Source organism: Dendrobates tinctorius, unplaced genomic scaffold (assembly GCF_039654945.1).
Source record: "Dendrobates tinctorius isolate UK_male_01 unplaced genomic scaffold, ASM3965494v1 ptg000019l, whole genome shotgun sequence".
In the NCBI taxonomy this organism is placed as follows: domain Eukaryota; kingdom Metazoa; phylum Chordata; class Amphibia; order Anura; family Dendrobatidae; genus Dendrobates; species Dendrobates tinctorius.
In genome coordinates, this window is record NW_027361687.1 from 77,742,278 (window position 1) to 77,765,486 (window position 23,209).

The 23,209-nt window shown below is 46.5% G+C and overlaps 1 protein-coding gene across 2 annotated transcripts in view; it reads left to right on the forward strand.

The window, feature by feature from the left end:
* LOC141083071 (receptor-interacting serine/threonine-protein kinase 3-like) overlaps positions 1–23,209 on the forward strand; it is a 240,686-nt gene that overhangs the window by 37,214 nt on the left and 180,263 nt on the right. Inside the window, exon 2 of one of the 2 annotated variants that reach the window (XM_073567244.1) lies at positions 19,779–19,980. The exons of the other annotated variant lie outside the window; for it this stretch is intronic. The gene's annotated coding sequence lies outside the window, so the exon portion shown is untranslated. The remainder of the gene's footprint in view (positions 1–19,778; positions 19,981–23,209) is intronic. 2 annotated transcript variants of the gene reach the window in all.

Genomic DNA, 23,209 nt, shown 5'->3' on the forward strand with positions numbered 1-23,209 from the left:
GGTTGCTTTCCAGGCTCTGTAGTTCTGTGCACAGTTGTCAAACTTTGAGAGGCTAGTGCTGATTAGATCTTTGCTCACCATAAACCTGGCAAACTTGGACATGTCTGATCCTTCACTGTTGTGAGTTCATTTTCCCCTTCATTACTGAGGCCCGAGGAACTCCCTCTTCTGGTAAAGAAAGGTAGTGAGCCTGATTATCAAACACCTGAGGCTGATGATGATGACTGGCTGAGTGGAGTTACTGACTGGATATAAGGCTGCCGACGCCCTTCTGCCCTGCGGGTGATTTCTCTGTGGGATCCTTGGAGACCAGTCTGAATTCCTGCTCCTCTAAAGCTAAGTTTGCTGCTCGGCTTTTTGCATTTGTGCTTTGACTTTGTTTTGCTTTGTTTTTCTGGATTTCTGCCATTCCCTGGTGGGTGTGCTGAATTCCTTTAGCTCTGTCTTCTGAAAATACCTGAGTGCTGATTTAGTTTTTGAAGCCTAGCTGCTTCAGGGTCTTTTTCATATCAGCTTGTTGGCTTTTGTCTTTGATAGGGTTTTGGCAGATTGCAGACAGCAGACTTCCTGTCCTTTCCTATCTAGGTAGTTTTGGGCCCCGGCTTTGCTCAGTCTATCTTTCTGTCTGTGTTAGTGTTTTCATCTTGCTTCACCGTCATTATATGTTGGGGGCTGCCTATTGCTTTGGGGTCTGCTCTGGGGCAGTTTAGATTTCCCCTTTCTTTCTTTAGGCCTATTTAAATTCTCCGGCTGTGATCGAGGGGTCTAGGGCATCGTAGGAACCCCCCACGGCTACTGCTAGTTGTGTTTGTAGGTTCAGGGGTCTGCAATCTGATAGTTGCCAACTTCTCTGGTTTTCTGGACTTAGCTTGTATTTCTGTTTTTGCCTCCTACGGTGACTCAATCATAACAGAATCACCCGCCATAATGCAGATCCTAGGGTACTCAATAGCAGGAAAGAATTGTAAAAAAAAAAAAAAAAAAAAAAAAGAGTGTGTATATTTTTTCCTCTATATCTCTGAGGCCGTAGGGGGAATTTTTTTTCTCTCAATGGAGATAAAGCAATTGTCTGATCGTGTGGAGCAGCTCGCTGCGGAAGTGCGGGGAATTTCCGCCTACCTTGCTCATTCACATGCTGCTGAACCAAAAATTCCTACACCTGATGTATTTTTTGGGGATCGGTCTAAATTTTTGAATTTCAAAAATAATTGTAAATTATTTTTTGCCTTGAAGCCTAACTCGTCAGGGAGCTCCGTGCAGCAGGTTAAAATTGCCATCTCTTTGCTGCGTGGCGATCCCCAGGATTGGGCGTTTTCTTTGAAACCAGATGATCCTATTCTGACTAATGTGAATGCATTTTTTCAGGCCTTGGGGTTGTTGTATGACGGACCTAATGCCATTGATCAGGCTGAAAAGACCCTGCTGGCATTGAACCAGGGTCGTGATTCTGCAGAATTGTACTGTCAAAAATTCCGAAAGTGGGCAGTACTTACTACCTGGAATGATAATGCCTTGGCTGCTCTCTTTCGGAAGGGGTTGTCAGAAGCCGTAAAAGATAATATGGTGGGATTTCCTGTTCCCTCTGGTCTTGACGATTCTATGTCATTAGCCATTCAGGTTGATCGGCGTTTGCACGAACGCAAAGCTGTACGAGAGGTGTTGCCACCTGTTGAACAAATGTCTGAACCTATGCAATGTGATAGAGTTTTTTCCAGAGAGCAGCGTCAGGAGTTCAGAAGGCGTAATAAGTTGTGTTTTTTCTGTGGAGATGCCTCGCATATTATTTCTGTCTGTCCTAAACGAGAGAAACGCTTTGCACACACGTTTTCTGTTGGGGGTGTTCAACCTAAGTTTCTTCTGGCTATTACTCTGATCTGCTCCCTGTCCACATTTTCTGCCAAGGCTTTTGTGGATTCGGGAGCAGCCCTAAACCTAATGGACTTGGATTTTGCTAAACGTTGTGGATTTCCGATGACACCTCTGCAGACGCCTATCCCTTTGAGGGGGATTGATGATACTCCTTTGGCTAAAAATAAACCTCAGTTTTGGACCCAGGTGGTAATGCGGGTCGCCCCAGACCATCAAGAAAATTGCAGATTTTTGGTGTTGCATAATCTGCATGATACTATTGTTCTGGGGTTTCCCTGGTTACAAATTCATAATCCAGTTTTGGATTGGAAATCTGTGTCTGTGGTGAGTTAGGGTTGTCGGTGTGCCTTTAGTGAGGCTCCGGTGTTTTCCACCTCTCCTCAGTCGCATGATGTTCCTGATTATTTGGCGGACTTTTATGATGTATTTAGTGAGAATGAGCCTGCGTCTCTGCCTCCTCATAGTAGTTATGACTGTGCAATTGAACTGAGCCCGGGGTGTAAATTTCCCAAGGGTCAGCTCTTCAATTTATCTGTACCCGAGCACGAGGCTATGCGATCCTATATTAAGGAGGCGTTGGAGAAGGGTCATATTAGACCATCCTCGTCACCCTTAGGTGCCGTTTTTTTTTTTTGTAGCCAAAAAGGATGGATCATTAAGACCTTGTATTGATTATCGTGCTCTCAACAAAATTACTGTTAAATATCAGTATCCGTTACCCTTGATTTCTGATCTATTCTCCAGAGTTAAAGGTGCTTGCTGGTTTACCAAGCTTGACCTCAGGGGGGCATATAATCTTATTCGCATTAAGCATGGGGATGAATGGAAGACGGAGTTTAATACTCCGGAGGGACATTTTGAGTACCTGGTGATGCCTTTTGGGCTCACTAATGCCCCTTCTGTCTTCCAGTGCTTCATGAATGATATTTTCCGAGATTTTGTCGATACATTTTTGATTATCTATCTGGATGATATTTTGATCTTCTCCAAGGATTGGGATTCTCATGTGGAACATATTCGGACTGTGTTCCGGATCTTGAGGGAGAATTCCCTGTATGTCAAAGGATCTAAACTGCCTTTTTGAAGTACAGAGGATTTCTTTTTTGGGATTTATTTTGTCCCCGTCAACTATTGAAATGGACCCGGCCAAGGTACAGGCCATTTACGATTGGGTTCAGCCCACTTCTTTGAAGGCCCTCCAGAAGTTTTTGGGTTTTGCTAATTTTTATCGGAAATTTATAGCAAAATTTTCTAGTATTGCCAAGCCATTGACTGATTTGACTAAGAAGGGTGCTGATGTGTTAAATTGGTCTCCGGAGGCTGTTTCTTCCTTTCAGGAGCTGAAGCGAAGATTCACCTCCGCCCCGGTTTTGCGGCAACCTGATGTCTCACTTCCATTCCAGGTAGAGGTGGATGCTTCTGAGATTGGTGCAGGAGCTGTTTTGTCCCAAAAGGATCCTGTAACATCTAAAATGAATCCCTGTGCTTTCTTTTCCCGAAAGTTCTTTCCATCTGAACGTAACTATGATGTGGGGAATAGGGAACTGTTGGCCATGAAATGGGCATTTGAGGAGTGGAGACATTGGTTGGAGGGAGCTAAGCATCAAGTCGTGGTCCTCACTGACCACAAGAATTTGATTTACCTAGAGTCGGCTAAGCGCTTGAACCCTAGTCAGGCTAGGTGGGCCTTGGTTTTTACACGTTTTGAATTTGTGGTTTCTTTTCTTCCTGGAACGAAGAATGTCAAGGCAGACGCCCTCTCTAGGAGCTTCTTTGCTGATTTTCCTGTGGTGACCAAGCCTGCTACCATCTTAGGCGAAGGGGTAGTTCTTTCTGCCATCTCTCCCGATTTGAGACGTGCTCAGGAAGAGTTCCAGGAGGACAAACCTGAGCGTTGTCCCAGTGGAAAGTTGTATGTTCCTGACCAGTGGAAGAAGAGAGTGATGTCTGAATTTCATTGCTCTGCTTTGGCTGGTCATCCAGGTATTTTTGGTACTGGAGATCTGGTGAGTCGGTTTTTTTGGTGGCCCTCCTTGTCTCGTGATGTCAGGAATTTTGTGCAGTCCTGTGGGACGTGCTCCCGGTCTAAATCGTGTTCTCGCTCTAGTGGGTTGTTGATGCCTTTGCCTGTCCCCAAGAGGCCATGGACCCATATTTCAATGGATTTCATCTCTGATATGCCTGTCTCTCAAAGGATGACTGTTATTTGGGTGATTTGTGATAGGTTCTCTAAGATGGTTCATCTTGTACCACTCCCTAAGTTGCCATCTTCCTCTGAGTTGGTGCCCCTGTTTTTACAACAGGTGGTTCGTTTGCACGGGATTCCTGAGAACATTGTATCTGACAGAGGAGTCCAGTTTGTGTCTAGATTTTGGAGAACTTTCTGTTCCAGGCTGGGAATTCAGTTGTCCTTCTCCTCTGCTTTTCACCCTCAGACCAATGGGCAGACAGAGAACAAACCAGACCTTGGAGTCATATTTGAGATGTTTTATTTCTGCTGATCAGGATGATTGGGTTTCATTTTTGCCCTTAGCCGAATTTGCTTTAAATAATAGAGCTAGTTCTGCCACTTTGATGTCACCTTTTTTTTGTAACTTTGGGTTTCATCCTCGATTTTCTTCAGGGCAGGTGGAGCCTTCTGCCTGCCCAGGTGTTGACACTGTGGTGGAGAGAATGCACCAGATCTGGGACCAAGTGGTGGATAAGTTATCTCTCTCCCAGGAAAAGGCCCAGCGGTTTTCCAACCGACATAGGACCATTGGTCCCCAGTTTAAGGTTGATGATATGGTGTGGTTATCATCAAAAAATATTGCTATGAAGGTGGCTTCTCCTAAGTTTAAGCCTAGATTTATTGGACCTTACAAGATTGTGGAGATTATTAATCCGGTCTCTTTTTGTTTGGCTCTTCCTGTCACATTTAAAATCCATAATGTGTTCCATAAATCTTTGTTGAAGAGGTTTGTTGAACCTGTTGTTCCGGGGGTGGCACCGCCAGACCCTGTATTGGTTGAAGGTAACATGGAATATGAGGTAGAGAAAGTACTGGATTCCCGTCTGGCTAGACGGAGACTCCAGTATTTGGTTAAGTGGAAGGGTTATGGTCAGGAGGATAATTCCTGGGTCTCTGCCTCTGATATTCATGCCAAAAGATTGGTGCGTGCCTTTCATCAGGCTCACCCTGATCACCCTGGTGGCGTAGTTGAGGGTTCGGTGACCCCTCCTCAAGGGGGAGGTACTGTTGTGAGTTCATTTTCCCCTTCATTACTGAGGCCCGAGGAACTCCCTCTTCTGGTAAAGAAAGGTAGTGAGCCTGATTATCAAACACCTGAGGCTGATGACGATGACTGGCTGAGTGGAGTTACTGACAGGATATAAGGCTGCCGACTCCCTTCTGCCCTGCGGGTGATTTCTCTGTGGGATCCTTGGAGACCAGTCTGAATTCCTGCTCCTCTAAAGCTAAGTTTGCTGCTCGGCTTTTTGCATTTGTGCTTTGACTTTGTTTTGCTTTGTTTTTCTGGATTTCTGCCATTCCCTGCTGGGTGTGCTGAATTCCTTTAGCTCTGTCTTCTGAAAATACCTGAGTGCTGATTTAGTTTTTGAAGCCTAGCTTCAGGGTCTTTTTCATATCAGCTTGTTGGCTTTTGTCTTTGATAGGGTTTTGGCAGATTGCAGACAGCAGCCTTCCTGTCCTTTCCTATCTAGGTAGTTTTGGGCCCCGGCTTTGCTCAGTCTATCTTTCTGTCTGTGTTAGTGTTTTCATCTTGCTTCACCGTCATTATATGTTGGGGGCTGCCTATTGCTTTGGGGTCTGCTCTGGGGCAGTTTAGATTTCCCCTTTCTTTCTTTAGGCCTATTTAAATTCTCCGGCTGTGATCGAGGGGTCTAGGGCATCGTAGGAACCCCCCACGGCTACTACTAGTTGTGTTTGTAGGTTCAGGGGTCTGCAATCTGATAGTTGCCAACTTCTCTGGTTTTCTGGACTTAGCTTGTATTTCTGTTTTTGCCTCCTACGGTGACTCAATCATAACACTTCACTCCTTGTTACCGTGTTAGCTTGTGTTGCCCCTCGGGCGTATAAGCTGTGTGGCATGGAAAGGTGAATTGTTCCAGGGTAGAATGATGTTGCTGCAGGGTTGAGCTGTGGTTTAACCTCTGGAGATTTTGATGACTGCGGCTTGAACTATGGAGATGGACTGGAGTGTGCCTTGTGGTCGTCTTGTGATGATTGCTGCTCCTGAGGGGACACATTATGGCGTTGGTCTTGGGTCTCTGCAGATGCTGTGGGTAACACTGGCAGTGTAAGTTGGGCTGACTTGGATGTTTCCACATTGTTGGGTTGAACGTCGCTGGAGAAGGTGTGTGCTGCAGATATCTGTTTCTGCACATAATCACTGGTACGGACAGCTGGGTCCTCTTCTTCCATTGGTGGTAGGCAAATCGGGTCAAGGTTTTGCTTCAATGCTTGTGTAGGGAAGGTGACCTGACGGACGGACGTGTCAGAATAGAGAAAGATAGGTTTGCACAGTTTAGACAGGTGTCAGTTACTACAGTGGGGAAACAGTTAGAAAAGTGTAGTGGACGTGCAGTACCTTGGGTTGACCATTAGATGGCAGGGAAGAGTGTGAGCAAAGGACTTGACATCAGCTTAGGGCTTTAGAAACCGTTGGTAATGGGGGGCGGAGTTACAGTGACAGGGGACCGGGAGAGATATAAATACTGAGGGAGGGTTCCAGAAAGTTCCAGTCCCCAGGGGGAGCTCTAGTGACAGGAGGACTGCGACAGTCTGTGCACTGTGAGGAGAATCCAAACCAGGGGGACTGAGGAAAGAGAACGTCAGGGGGGGTGGTCCTGACAGGAAGAACCGCAGAAGGGACGAGGAACTGGGTGTAAGACACCGTATTTGACACGACGACTGATCAGTGGAAGTGCTGTTGGTTTACGGGCCTAAGGCGGCCACAGTGACGGACCTGTCAGGAGCGTCGACGAGCGAAGAGGGGACGGTGTATGCATACACGTCCCCATTGTAACGTACGGTGTGTGAGAAGCGGTCCTGGAAACGGAGGGCCGTGAGGTAAAGAAAGTGCGGTGTGCTCTGAGGCCGTCAGCCGGATGGCGAGTGAAATAAACTTGGACCTGTTGCACCCAGATTCTGCCTCCATCTTGTCTCTGCTTTTATCTCTGCGCGGTAAGAAGAGGGACCACCCCCCAGCTCGGCCCACCGACCCTACACTTGCTCGAGTATTTTTACTTCGGCTAGCGCGATTTCTTCCTCCATTTGTGTTTGAAGAATCTTTGCTTGAGCCTCTGCTTCTGCTTTCTTTGCTTCTGCCTCTGCTTTCTTGGTTTCTGCCTGTGCTTCAGCTTTTCTGGATTCTGCCTCTGGTTCTGCTTTCCTAGTTTCTGCCTCCGCTTCTACTTTCTTGGCTTCTGCCTCTGCTTTCTTGTCTTCTACCTCTGCTTCTGCTTTCTTTTCTGTGTAGGAGCGTCTTAGTTTAGATCGCTCTGCGTTTAAACGGGTCTCTAGGATTCTGTCGCTGAGGGCTGAAGTCCTTGAGCAGGATGATTTGTATGATCGAGAAGAGTGTCTGGATGAGCCTGACCTGTGGGATCTTGATTCTTGCAGATGAGAAATACAGAGCTCTGCTTTATCTTTGGCGTCTTGCACAGCGGCGTCCCTTTCTCTTTCTATGGAATCTACTTTGCTTAAATCTGATGAGGCTTCATCAATATTAGAGTCTTTTAGGAAGGCAACGTACCTTGCGGACAGTCTCTTGTATATTCCGTGGCCCGTGTCTAGCCGTTTTATAGTGTCCTGTAGACTCGCTGCATCATTTTTGTGGCGATGAATGCCTGACATGAGGGAGGTGACTCATTCCCATAGGTCGTCCAGGTTGTCATTGAACTCATCCTTTATATTGTGATAGTTTTCGACAGCCTTTATGGTTGGTTTGACAGAGCCTTTTGGTCGTGTGTCTTTGTCTGTTTCTGAAGCTGGCTCTGTTTCCCCCTCTTCATAATGGACAGTATCGCGTTGTATTTGCTCTGTTTCAGCAGTGGGAGACTGTGCAGGGTCTTTGTCGGTCATTTTGATTTAAAGTGTACTGTCTCTTTAAGAAACTGAACTTTTGAATTGGGGGCTGGAAATCGCAGTGCAGCTTAGTTAAGGCGTCCTTATGAGATTCCCAATGTGTTTTTAGAGAATTGTGGGGTTTTGCAGTCCGACAATCTGCAGCGATGTTGTATAATATACGGAGAGTCTCTATGCACAATGCGGTATGGAGTGACGCTGCAGAGTTTCTTAGCAGAGCAGGGCTGCAGTATGTGAGCAGGCAGACGGGTTAGGATATAAGGGTGATTTTTTGCCAGGCTTCAAGGCAGTTTTTTGACTGTTCTGTCCCCACAGGAGGCGAATGGAGGTGTAGTTGATTGGGGCTGGGAGAGATTCCTACCTTTCGTTTCCTCAATGCAGGGCAGACAGTACCATTGTTGCTGTTTTGCTGTTCATGCGTCCGGAGAGATGATACACACCAAGGATTGTGAAGTCCAGACTTGTTTATTTGGAGATCTGGACATACAGCATGTGATTGGTAATGCAGTAGGTTCTCCAGACATGCAGATGTAACAACCAAGGTGATACAGCAATGTTTGTGCAGCAAGGTGTGCAGCAAATTGGTAGAAAGTTGGAGCAAGGTGGTCCAAAAACTGATGCCTTTCAAAGCTTGGTACAGGCGCATCTCTCCCGAGTGAAAATGAAACTAAGAATGGCCGCAAGCAGGAAGAAAAGGAGTGATCTGACCCGGAAGTGGAAGGCATGTACTAGAATTAATTAGCTGCAGGATGCTGTACAGAAAAAGACCAGCAGGTGGCAGCAGACCAAATGAAAGACTACACATGAGTCACATGAGTCAAGACGGAGTCGGCAGTGTGCGGTGCCCTTTAAGGCCGCAACTATCGGGGCTCTCACCACTGTTGGCAGGTGAGGTTTCCTCTGAAAGGGAGAGACCTTTCTGTCAGACAGCAAGGAATGCGGGGTATATAATGAGACCTGAGTGCAGGAATGGGTCAGACTTGGCGGGAAGGCGACAGGAGACGGATGACTCCCTCTCCGCTGCTTGAGCTGACAACTCCACTTTTACCATACCTCAGTGTGCTGACCTTAAGACTTCTCGTGATGCTATTAAGTTACCATCTGTTCCCGCACTGTTGGATACCCGTATTTTACCTGAGATACTGGACAAACTGCTTAGAGACTACTCCGTAAGACCGTGGGCTGTTGCCGACTGTACACATGCTCACAACCCGTGTCCGGTGCCATTTCTGAGGAATCCACATTAAGGACTGTTTCCACGTTTCAGCGCACCCAAGTCAAGCAGAACTGAATCTATCAGCACTGTCAGATGGCAGTGCTACTCGTATCTCTGTAGCACAGTCAGAGACTTTGTACATCAGTTGAGACGCCACCGAGAGATTTTCCAGTCTTTCCCCTGCCAGAACTGCAGCCGATAATTTGTCTTGTTTCGTATATTCTTTTACTGATTGTCTTTTCCTCCCTACGTGGAGTACTACTTGTTATTGCCTGTTCAGTAAATCCTTGTGTCACGAGTCCTGTTGTGAGCTCATTTTCGGGTTCGTCTCTGGCTTCTGGTGAGGATTATGGAGCTGGCTGTGCTGACAGAGGAGTAGTGAGTTCTCTATCTGGGCTCCCTCTGTTGGTGAAGGGAGGTAATGAAGCTGATCTAAATGGCAGAGACTGGCAACCTGAGGAAGAAGACTGCGATTGGACATCAGGAGTTTCTGATTGGATTTAAGGCAGCCGACTCCCTAGTTTCTTGCTGGTGATTTTCCTGACTGTGGCTCCTGGTTTCCAGTTTGGTTCCTGCCTTCCTAAAGCTAAGTTTTCTCTGCTATTGTTCATATGAGTTTTTGTCTGGTTTACTTAGTTTTTGTGTTCAGCCAGCCCTGGCTGGGACTGGGCTGAATCCCCATTTTCAGTTGATCTCTTTTGCTCTGTCTTCAGAATATACCTGAGTGCTGATATAGTGATTTGAAGTCTAGCGACTTCAGGGCCTTTTTCTATCAGATGTGTTGGACATTCTTTTTGGCAGGGTTTTTTGCGTGATTGCAGACAGCAGCTTTTCTTTCCTGTCCTTTCTAGTTAGTGAGGGCCCCATCGTTTGCTCAGCCTATCTTTCTACCTGTGTCTGTGTTTTCATCTTGTTTCACCGACAATACATGTTGGGGGCTGTCTATTGCTTTGGGGTCTGCTCTGGGGCAGTTTAGATTTCCCCTTTCTTTCTTTAGGCTTATTTAGTTCTCCGGCCGTGACGAGGCATCTAGGACCACCGTAGGCACGCTCCACGGCTACTGCTAGTTGTTGTGGATAGGATTAGGGATCTGCATGCTGCTAGTTACCAACCTCTCCAGTTTTGTGGGCTTAGCTTGCATTTTGTTTTTTCCTCCTTGGTGACTCATTCATAACAGGGTCCTTCTCCAATACCACAAAATCAACAGAGCGAGGGAAGTGTGACCAAGACCTTTATTATAGGCAAAACTAACAGGTCCATAAACAATCCACCACACTGAGGATACAATAGTCCAGAACACGAATGCTGTTCAGTAACAGGATGAATGTCCAAGGAGATGAGAGTCCAATAATCCAGCAGAGGATAAAATGGGTCCATATGCTTTCCCTTCTCTCTGACGTGCTGTCTTCACACGATCATCACAACACAGGGTCTGACTTCTCCAGCTCCTGTCCTCCCCAGCCCCCTCCTTATGTCCAGGGGTAGTCAGACAGGTTGGGGCGGTATTCAGGCTTACCAGACCTGACAAAGGTGCCTTGGGGATTAAGGCACTACAGGGGGGTTCATTAAGAGGCATAGATACAGTCAGGCTGCAGACAGTAAGTGAGCTAATTCAATTATCAGACTTTTGGAAGGTAATTGAGACTCTAAACAATATGGGGAATACATGGAATGATACAGGGCAACAAGAGAACACTATGGAAATCCAGAAAATATAAATAAACACAAAATGATACCCACATAACATATCACACCATCACAACCTCTCCCCCCTCATAATAATTGAGCACGCCATGAGGTCTACACAGACCTCTGGCCTGCTCACTTTAGTCTACATTGCTCAGTCGTTCATAGTTCCTTGTACAGTGGCAGAGGTAGGTCGGCCTGGGGGGCCTATGGTTCTTCTTGTCGAGACAGTCCATCGGCGTTCTGGTGTTGGCTTCCCTGCTTGTATTGGATGGAGAAGCTGTAGGGTTGTAAGGATAAGCTCCACTGCAGTAATCTTCCATTGTCCCCGGATACACGGTTCAGCCATGTGAGGGGGTTGTGGTCTGTAACAATTGTAAAGTCTCTGCCATACAAGTATGGCTGCAATTTTTTTAGCACCCATACGATGGCAAGGCACCCCTTTTCAATAGTGGCATAGGCAACTTCCCGATCCAGTAGTTTTCGACTGGCAAAAGCAACAAGGTGTTCTTCTCCGGCGGCGTTCACTTGGCTAAGTACTGCCCCAATCCCAAAGGTGGATGCATCTGTCTGCATGAGGAACCTGTGCTTATAATCAGGGGCAGCCAAGACAGGAGCAGTGATGAGGGCGGTCTTTAACGCTGAAAAGGCATCCTCGCATGCAGTCGTCCACGTCACATTCCTAGGCATGTTCTTGCAGGTCAGGTCGGTTAGGGGCTTGGCCAAGGTGCTGAAATTAGAAACAAATTTTTGATAGTAACCAGCAGTTCCTAAAAATGCAAGTACCTGCTTTTTAGTCTGGGGTCTACACCAGTTGCTAATGGCTTCCACCTTGGCAGCTCAGGCCTTAGGGTCCCACCCTGTTGTGAACTCTCTTAATCCGACTTTTGAGGCAGGGCTCTCTCTAGTGGATACTGCTGGTAGTGGAGCAGGTCAACATGATGTTAATCATGGAAAATAACAATCTATGAAACCATATAATCATAACTTTAGACGGAACAGCACACTATCCTTCCTTCTGCCAATCCATCTATCTATCTATCTATCTATCTATCTATCTATCTATCTATCTATCTATCTATCTATCTATCTATCTATTTAGCCTTCCAGCTATCTATCCTTCTATCCTTCCATCCATCTATCCTTCCATCTATCTATCCTTCCTTCTATCTATCTATCTATCTATCTATCTATCTATCTATCTATCTATTTATCCTTCCAGCTATCTATCCTTCTATCCTTCCATCCATCTATCCTTCCATCTATCTATCCTTCCTTCTATCTATTCTATCTATCTATCTATCTGTAATGGGGTGTGGGTTGGACCAATGTAAAAGAGGAGGTTGGACCAGAAATGACATCACAAATCTTTTTTTTTTGTTTACAAAAACGCATACATATCTGCAGGCAAAACCGCATAAAAAATGCACCTGCGTTTTCTGCCAAGAGCTGCGTTTTTTGTGCGGAAAAATCCGCGGGATACTCCGCAACGTGTGCACAAAGCCTTATGCTGCGGATTCAATTCGGATTTCCTGCAGCTTTTGTGTGGATTTCACCTGCGGAATCCGCACAAAGAATTGACATGCTGCAGAAATGAACCCGCAGCGTTTATACTGCGGATTTTTCTGCAGCATGTGCACAGCATTTTTTGTTTTACATTGAAATTATGGTACTGTACAACACAGCAGAATCCACACAACATCTGCACAGACCCTTAAGCCCCCGTTACATTTAGCGATGCACCAGCGATCCTGACAACGATACGACCCAGTCAGGATCGCTGGTGCATCGCTAAATGGTCGCTAGTGAGCTGCCAAACAGGCAGATCTCAGCCGCGATGCAGCAATGCTCAGGGGTCGTTACTTACCTGTCACGCGCAGCGATGATGTCTTCTTCCGCCCGCGTCCATGCGTCGCTCGCCAGCAGGAAGCTGATGACAAGAAATGGAGCTGCACAATCTCGTGCGATCTGCGATATCCAGCGGAGGGGGCCGGTTGGAGGTTAGTGTCACATGTAGCGATATCGCTACCGATATCGCTGCTGCGTCACAAAATCGGTGACGCTTTAGCGATATTGCTAGCAATATCGCTATGTTTACCAGGGCCTTTACAATAAGATTGAAGATAGAAGAGGGAGGGTTTGGGTGTGGTTTGGAGTGGGTGTGCTTATTGCATGTAAGCCAGCAGTGCAATGCCTCATGGAACTTGTAGTATTAGAGCACAATAAGGCTACTTTCACATTTCCGTTTTGAAGCATCAGGCGCGATGCGGCGAAAAATGGAAAAACGGGATCCGGCGCCTGCTGCCACCAGATCCGGCTTTTTTCCCATAGACTTACATTATCGCTGCATTGCGCCTGATGGCCATGCGGCGTGTCTGGCTTTAGCCGGAAACGGCAAAAAATGCCTGTCCGGCGTCTGCAAAAAAAACGTTCCATGCAACGTTTTTTGACAGCGCCGGACCGCTATTTTGCAGAACACATGCGCGAAGACTCTCTTTCCCTCTCCCTCTCCTGCACCGTATCCTGCAAAAACAGATGATCCGGCGGGCTGCGGCTCCTACCGGATCAGGTTTGACAACTTTTCGCCGCAGCCCGCTGGATTTAAAATCCGGAAATGTGAAAGTAGCCTTAGTCAGGAGAAAGGAAGTTGTTTATTAACCCCATGAGAGCTGGAGTCAGCCCACCTATATATACCCCATGATCTGTGCCCCAGCTATGTTTCCACATGTGATCTGTGCCCCCCACCTATATATACCCCATGATCTGTGCCCCCAGCTATGTTTCCACATGTGATCTGTGCCCCCCACCTATATATACCCCCCGTGATCTGTGCCCTCCATCTATGTGCCCCCCCAGCTGTTTCCCCATGTGATATCTATGCCCCCTGTGATCTGTGCCCTCCAGCTATGTGCCCCCCGTGATCTCTGTGCCCCTTGCTATGTGCACCCCTGTTATCTATGTGCCCACTTGCTATGCACCCCCTGTGATGTTTGTGCTCCCATGTGCCCCCTGTGATCTGTCACCCAAAGCTATGTGCACCCCTGTGATCTTCGTGTCACCCCTCAGTGATCTGTCCCCCCCGGTGATCTATGAGCCTCCCCGACGATCCCTGTTCCACCCGGTGCTATATATCCCCCACAGCTGCTGCATTTACCCCGAAAGTGCTGTATATCCCCCCGAATACTGTATATGCTACCACCTGTGATATATATAGCCCCCAGTGATGGAGAAGCAGCTCCAGCCTTCACATTAAGGGTGAGTTACTGTAATTAATTGTTAGCCTGAAAATTACCCCGGTATATTTAGTCAATGTAACCACGTATGCAGAAAATTTCTGCATGAAAACCGGACTCCTTCCCAGAAAACGCTCGTTTTTATTCCGCGCGTCCCCAGTCTCATAGAAAATAGCTAGAAATGCGGATTTTTCTGCAAAATTAATGAGCATGCTGCGTTTGTTACCGCAATGCGTTTTTTTCATGGAAAAAAAACGCATCAATATGCACAAAAAGTGCGGAATTCATTAAAATGAATGGGATGCTTCTTTTAAGCATTTTTGCTGGTAAAAAACGCGAAAAAAAACACTTACGTGGGTACACAGCCTCAAGGTGATCATTTTTGTGTGACCCTCGAATGATGGTAGAAATTTCCAAATGGCCCCCAGATGGAAAAAAGTTCCCCACCCCTGACCTAGAGCAAGAACCAGTCACCATTACAGAAGCAGACATCCAACAGCTGGTAAAGAACATGAAGAGATGAACACCTACTGGCTAAAGAAAATTAGCAGCGGTACATGAACCAACTGTTAGAAGCAAGCCACAACCCAAATTGGCTAACACAAAGTAAAATAATGCTGATCATGAAGGATCCTCACAAAGGAACAGTTCCATCCAACTACTGCCCAATAATCTACCTTAAAACAACATGGAAACTCCTGTCACGCACCATAGCCACCAAGCTACAGAACCATATGAACCAGTACATGAATCCAGCTCTCAGAAAGGCATTGGGACTGACACCAGAGGCTCTAAGCACCAGCTCCTAGTAGATAGAGCAGTCGTGCAAGACTCAAGATCCAGACACACCAATCTCAGCACAGCCTGGATTGAATACAGGAAAGCTCAATGACTAAATGCCACACACGGATCTGTGAGTGCTTGGCTCTCTACAATGTCAACAGGAAATTAAGAACCTTCCCTAGAAACTCAATGGAGCTATGGAGAACAACATTTGAAGTCAACACAAGACAACTAGCACAAGTAACCATCAAATGCGGCATATACCATGGTGATGCACTGTCACCATTGCTGTTCTCCATAGGCTTGAACCCCCCCAATCTGATATTTACAGAGTCTGGTATGGATACAAGTTTAAGAGTGGAAGCACCATCTGCCACCTCCTCTACATGGATGACATCAAGCTGTATGCCAAAAACGAGTGAGTCATCAATTCACTGATCCACCTGACAAGGATTTACAGCAGAGACATCAGGATGTCCTTTGGACTGGAGAAGTGCGACCGGTTAGTAATAAAAAGCGGCAAGGTAGTTAAGACTGATGGAGTGGAATTACCAGCAGGGCACATAGAAGATGTACAGACATGCTACAAGTACCTCGGCATCCCACAGGGATATTGTAACCTTGATGAGGAGGCAAGGAAAGCAGCAACATCCAAATACCATCAAAGGGTAAGACAGGTCCTGAAGAGCCAGCTCAACTGGAAGAATAAAATTTGCGCCATCAATACATATGCCCTGCCAGTTATCAGATGCCCTGCTTGCATAGTGTGCTGGCCAAAAGAAGAGATGGACGCTCCAGATGTGAAGTCACAAAAGCTCCTCACAAAACATGGAGGTAACCACCCTAAGTCTAGCTACCAAAGACTGTATACCAGCAGAAAGGAGGGTGGGTGAGGCTTGATAAGCATCCACAGATGTGTATGCTATGGACCTGTCTGCAGCAGGAAGGTGAATGCAAGATGTACCATAAATGTACTTGACGTGGACTGGTGTATATATGTGGGGAGACAGCTAGAAAGGCTGGAAGATAGTAAAGTACTGGGTTTTGGCCACTAGGGGGAGACAACAGCAGAAAAAGGTGATGGTGCAGTACTAAGGTTTGGCCACAAGATGGAGGCAGGGAGCTGTGAGAAAAGGGCTTAACAGCAGCTTAAGGCTAGGAAACCGCATAGTCATGGTGGGCGGAGTTACGGGAACTCGAGAGGGGAATTCCCAGGGAGGGGAATAAATAGGGAGAGAGAGTTCCAGAAGGGAACCATTCAAGGAGGAGGAGTTCAGCAGAGAAGGAGACTGCAGGATAGTCGCAGGACAGAGGAAGCCCGGGGGTACCAGACAGACGGACTCAGACAGGCGAAGCGCTGTGGTGGTAGGCCTAGGGCAGCCACAGCGAAAGAACCGCGAGGGATGTCAATTGGAGGAAAGAGAAGGAGGTGAAAGGTACCCGGGCCTGTGTGTATGGAGGCTGTCATTGGGAGGACAACCAATAAAGAAGACCTGTTGAACCTACTTTGGTTTCTTTCTCCAGTCTGTTCTCGGCGAAAAAGGGACCACCCCCCAGTTGCCGCATATACCTACAGATGAAACAAGGAGTATGCAGGAATACATCAGAAAAATGGCACCAAAAGATGAGATGCTGAAAGAAAGCCTAAGGCAGCAACAACAGCAGATCTGGAAGGAAAAGCAGGAACATGATACGCCATGGCAAGACAAGCTGCTGCATAGGATGTACCTGTAGGGAAGGTGACCTGATGGACGGACGGACGTGTCAGTATAGAGAAAGATAGGTTTGCACAGTTTAGACAGGTGTCAGTTACTACAGTGGGGAAACAGCTAGGAAAGTGTAGTGGACGTGCAGTACCTTGGGTTGACTATTAGATGGCAGGGAGGAGTGTGAGCAAAGGATTTGACATCAGCTTAGGGCTTTAGAAACCGTTGGTCATGGTGGGCGGAGTTACAGTGACAGGGGACTGGGAGTGCTATAAATACTGAGGGAGGGTTCTAGAAGGTTCCAGTCCCCAGGGGGAGCTCCAGTGACAGGAGGACTGTGACAGTCTGTGCGCTGTGAAGAGAATCCAAACCAGGGGGACTGAGGAGAGAGAACTTCAGGGGGAGGTCCTGACAGGAATACCGCAAAATAGATGAGACATAGAGGTTATATCGACGAGGCACAGAGGTTACGGATACCGTGTTAAGAAAGACGTTGTGATCAGTGAAATTACTGTTGGTTTATGGGCCTAAGGAGGCCACAGTGACGGACCTGTCAAAAGCGTCAACAAGAGTAAAGGGACGGTACGTATATATACGTCCCTGGCAAAAGTGCGGTGTTCTGTGGCGTATTGTAACCAGAGAGCCTTGAGGAAAAATTGCGGAGTGCTGTGAGGCTGTCAGTCGGACAGCGAGTGAATAAAGCTTGGACCTGTTGCACCCAGAATCAGTCTCCATCTTGTCTCTGTTTCGTCTTTGCGCGGTAAGAAGAGGGACCACCCCTCCAGCTCGGCCACCGACCCTATATACCATTGACAGATAATGAAGGTGGCTGACATGGAGAAATCCTACCCATGGCTGGAGAAAGCTGGTCTCTGAGACAGCACAGAGGCACTAATCATGGCGGCACAAGAGCAAGCACTAAGTACCAGATCCATACAAGCAAGAATCTTCCACACAAGACTAGACCCAAGGTGCAGACTATACAAAGAATCCTCAAAAACCGTCCAACACATAGTGGCAGGATGCAAAATGCAAGCAGGAACAGCGTATACCAAATGCCACATCCAAGTAGAAGAATTCTGTAGTGGAACATCTGCACAGCATATGGGCTAAGTCCCCCTAAGTCCAGGTGGGAGACCTCAGATATAGTGGTGGAGAATGAAAGGGCTAAAATCCTGTGGGACTTCAAGATCCAGATAGATAAGCAGGTGTTGGCTAGCCAACCAGACATTGTGATAGTAGACAAAGATCAGAAGACAGCAATGATAACTCTGCGCAACAAATTTCAGGGAAGTTCTTGTCCCCTGAGAAAATTTTATTGTATCTTATAGATTTTGATATGCTGAACATGAATACGTGCTAAAAAAGTCTGTATCATGTAATGTTTTTGAGAAACAAGTTTATAGTCTACATTATGATGTCCGAGACACTACATACATGTGCATCGATGTCAGTAGCAAAAGCAATTGTTCAAAAGTGTTTTGCAGACGACTTTCATTTATAATCCATGTCAGATGCTTCTCGAATAAGATTCCAACAATAGTCAGCCAGCATTGACATATTCCACATTCCCTGGTACCTTTTCTCCATCAGCTCAATGTCTTGGTGAAATCTTTCACCGTGCTCATCACTAACAGCACCAAGGTTGGCTGGAAAAAGTCCAAGTGAGAGTTTAGAAAATGCATTTTTAGTGATATATTGCATTTCATCAAATGATATGCTGTGAGCATGTTGTCCACGAGTTGTTCAAAGTTCAGTGCCCTGCTGTTGTCAAGGAAGTTGAAGGTCAAATCTTTAAAGGCTCTCCATGCCACTTGTGCAGCACCTTGCAAAAGACCATCAAAGCTAATGTCATTCATTATATCTCTGATCTTTGGGCCAATAAAAATACCTTCTTTAATCTTTGCATCACTTATTCTTGGAAATTTTTGCCGCAAGTAAGAAAAGGCTTCCGATTCTTTGTTCATTGCTTTGACAAAATTCTTCATAAGCCCAAGTTTAATATGCAAAGGAGGGAGAAATATCTTTGCTGGATCCACGAGAGGAATATGTTTAACATTCTTCTGTCCAGCAACCAGGTTTTCGCTGATTGGCCAGTCCTTTCTGAAATAGTGCATTTCTTGTGCACGACTGTCCCACTCACAAATAAAACAGTACTTGGTATAGCCAAGCTGCAGTCCAAGAAGTGTAACAACTTTTAGATCACCACATATGTTCCAGTTATAATTTCTATAATTAATGTGGGTCAGCGGTAACTTCATATTCTCACACGTTTCTTTCATGTGTACTGCATGTCTCATAGGTATAGAAGGATAGATATTTCCGTTGTGTAGTAGAACAGCTTTCAGACTTAAAACTGACGAATAAATAAATAGTCGCCATTTCTTCAGGTCATGTTTGCATCCAAGAGCACCAAACCACCCCAAGACGTCGTTGCAAAAGGTTAAACTGTTGACAAGGTTGAAAAATTGATTAAGATTTTCTTTACTACTGCAAAAAACAGAAACTCTTGTTCCTGATAATAAGCAATTCCATTCTTGTAGCCTTGATCCCAATAATTCTGCCTGCCTCTCTGACAATTTCAAATCTCTGACCAAGTCACTCAGATCAGCTTGACTGAACAGATGAGGATTAGATGTAGAAGGCTCAAAGTCTGGGTCTGCAGCAGTTTAATTTTTCACTGACATTGCTAGTTCATCTTCGTCGCCCTCCATTATCCATACTTTGGGCGGCTTTGGAACATGAAGACTTTCATTGTGTGCCACTGGTCTTATGGCTGAAGGAAGATTAGGATATTCTTCAGATTTTTTGTTCTTTGCTGTATATCCTGTTACATTTATAAGGTAGAAGTAGCAATCTGTTACATGATCTCTCTGCACTCTCCATATCATTGGACAGTGAACAGCATTGAAGGTCATGATCCATTCAGCCATGCTCTAAGTATGTCAGTATTGTTTTTTGATTCCTCCCCTGCACAGGAGATGTGGTATGCTCCGTACACAGTCAGCTGAATGATTCACTGTACCCACATGGAATTCGCATAATAAGTGGTTGCATATGTGTAGATCAGCGATTTATGTTATTTCAGTGGAAAATTCAAAATATACTGTTTCAGAAAAAGTTCATATATGAGTATTTAGAATTATACAGAATATTATAATGTTTCGTTTCATTTCTCTAAAACCCTTATGTGATAGGAAAAATCTGAAGTCATTTCTGAAATCAGGTGGAAAAAATCTATCAGGAACACTCAAAATTGTCCGACAGACAAAACTTTGGTATCACAGTGTAATAGATGTGGCAGTGCCAAGTGACAGCAACATAAGAAAGAAGGAATATGAGAATCTGGAGAAATACCAGGGCCTCAAAGGAGAACTGGAGAAGATATGGAAGGTGAAGGTAACAGTGATTCCTGTGGTGATTAGACCTCTAAACTTGGAAAATGACTGCAACAGATCCCAGGAGCAACATCTGAGCTCTCTGTCCAGAAAAGCATAATGCTGTTAACAACTAAGATCCTGCGCAGAACCATCAAACTCCCAGGCCTCTGGTAGAGGACCCGAGAGTGAGAAAGGACCACAAAGACCACCCCATTGGGCGTGAGAAGGAAGTTTTTTTATATAGATATTTTGCTTAAAATACAAATGAAATGTGTCATCTTTAACTTTTGACCTTTTAGAGATCATTTCATCTTCAACTTTCTTAACTGTTCACAATAACAGTAATTTTGACCAGGGGTGCACAAACTTTTACATGCCATTTTATGTTTCCCCATCCTAGTATATATGACTCTCATCCTGGTGTATATATATGTCCCCCATTCTGACAATTTTCTTTAGCACATAATATAAACTATTCCACTCACCTTCTTCCGCTCCCACACAGCACAGGGTCCTCTTCTGTAGCCGGCAGCTGACTTCAGAGTGCAAACTACAGGAAGCACAAAATGTCACTGCATGTACAGCCAGTGACTTGCATGCTGATGTAAAGGTCGGCCAGGGCAATGGTTGTGGCTGAGCTTATCTGGATTTGCAGGCCCTGACCTCCCTTTACATAAAAATCATGTTTCACTCCCAGCTTACTTGCCTCTCCATTCTCTGCACATCAGGGTTCTTCCTTTCTTCCTTTGCTCTCTAAGGTCACCTTTGGCTGTTTGTGGAATAACAGAGACACAGTCCAGTTATAACTCAAAACGTAAAACTTTACTCTCATATCTTCGCAGCACATCCAGGTTCAATACAGCATCTTCAGCAGGTTTCACATTACATGTCACTTCAGCTTTTCCTTCACTTCTCTGTCACAAGGCTCGTGATAGGGTTGTACCATAATGTACATTTTCTCGGCGTCCTCCTTGTACAGACTCACTGACACCGGGTGTTCCCTCTGCCATTTCGCCCCAGATCTGAGGGCATCAGCCCAGACTAAGATCTGCCACATGGTGAGCAACCCGCCTGTTTGTCTCTGCAGCTTCCACACTTGCAGCTCAATCTTCTGTAACTCCTGCAGCTGTGTCTGTGCTGTTCCCCCATGCATTGGATGTCTGGGCACTTCCTTGAAATTAACTTTACGGCTTCTTACAGTTGCCCAGGCTAATAGCTCACCCAAGCTCTGTGGGTGCCCTCGCCCTTCTGCTTCTAACCAGGAAGCTCCCTTCCATTAACTACCATGACCAGCTTCGGACTGGCCCACTGGAGAACCGGAGGATTCTCTGGTGGACCCTGGCACCTGCTGGCATACAGTGCCAGCTGCCTAGGGCCCCTGCTGCTCCAGGGGCCCCAGCCAGTGGTGTGTCGCACACCATGCAGCTGCTATGGGGGCCCTGTGCCAGCGGACCAGCAGTGGGTGACAGGAGGCAGGAACCCCTGTCCCCGCTGCTAAAGAGAAATGAATATTCACTGCTTCCCACGCCCACATGGGCGTGGGAAGCAGTGAATATCATTTCATGGTCTCCAATCCCCCAGGGGCCCCGCCCCCCCAGCCCAGTAAGCCACTATGCGGCCCTAAATCAGGGCCGGCACCACTGTGTCTGGCAGACACGCAGCGGGCACCAGGACGGGCACATTGATGGCAGCCATGTGGGCGGCACCCAGAGCAGTGAGCGGCGGGAGGAGCGGCAGTCACCAGTGACACAGCACGGTGTTGATGGAGCCAGGACTGGCGATGCTATCCAGACAGTCTGGGCAGTAGCGCGGCAGAGGCGGCTGGGAACAGCGTGGCAGAGGTGGCCAGGAACAGCGTGGCAGAGGCGGCCGGGAACAGCGCACCAGGGCCGTGCCAGCAGCACCTGCAGGTGAGACCAGGCACACAGCGTGGATGGAGAGGAGAACGGCACAGAGTTGGTCAGGTCACGTGATCCTTGCATAGGACTGCAGGCAGACTCGCTGCATCCTCTCTGGAGCTCGTCCATATGGATGTAGCAGAGCTGAGCCGCTCAGGTGAAGAGAGGCAGGGGTCTGTGCTTCATGACAGTATCACAATGTGGCATCCATAGTTTTACATAGGACTGCATGACCTTATCATAATGGGGCATCAATGGTTTTACATAGGACAGCAGCAAAACCTGTTCTGTTTTCTTAGCGGTGGTGAATAGCTATTCTGCACAATTGTAGCAGAGCTGAGTTTGTCTGCTGTGCAAGGGGAAGTTCGTCACTTAGCAAGAGTCCTGGTCAAAATGTGGTTTTACATAGGACTTCAGAACAAAACTATCTTATACTGATGTAGCAGAGCTGAAGCTGTCAGGTGTGTGAGGTTTGTCACTTGGTCCTGACTAGAGTTGAGCGACTTTTGGTTTTTTAGGGTCGCGTTTCGTTTCGTGAAACCCGACTTTTCCAAAAGTCGGGTCGAGCAAGATCGTCCGATTATAGGGAAAAGTCGGGGTCATCCCGAAACACGAAACCCAATGTAAGTCAATGGGGAATAAAAGTCGGCAGTGAGAGGAGGACAGGAAACACACCTACAGTGCCCATTTGAATGCCAAAAGCATCAATTCTTCTTACTTAAGCTTGTCAACCTTAATTAACTTCATAATACAAGTTACGCACTGAAAAATGGGGGTTATTTGGCTAAAGTTGTGGGGGGGGGAGGGCTGGCTGCAGGTTTTCATGTGCCCTGGGCGAAAGAGTGCCCCTTTAACACATACCACAACTCATCATGCTCCGATACGGCAGAGAAATAGCGGTATAGTACAATGAAAAATACCTCACTTTTTACATCTCATGACGAGGCCCATCTATTTCTCCATACAGAATCATTGGTCCCATATAATGTTTGAAACAGTATATGATGAGCTCCACATAATGCTACAGTATATGTTGGTCCCCATGGATGAAGCTCCACTGTCTTATGGGCCCAAATAATGCTCCAAACATAATGGGCCCCATTTCTAATGCTCTAGTGTATAATGGGCCCTGTAAATGCTGCTCCAGTGTCTGATGTCCACCTTTGGAATGTTCCAGTGTATGGTGGGCCCCATCTATCATTCTCCAGAGTATAGTGCTCCCCAAAAATTGCTGTCCCAACATTGAAAACAATCAAATAAGTCTCCTCGCTAGGGAATCCCTGTACTTGTCTGGATTCCTCGTCGTCCCCATCTTCCATCTCACTGCACAGTATTTCAACTTTGCAAGTG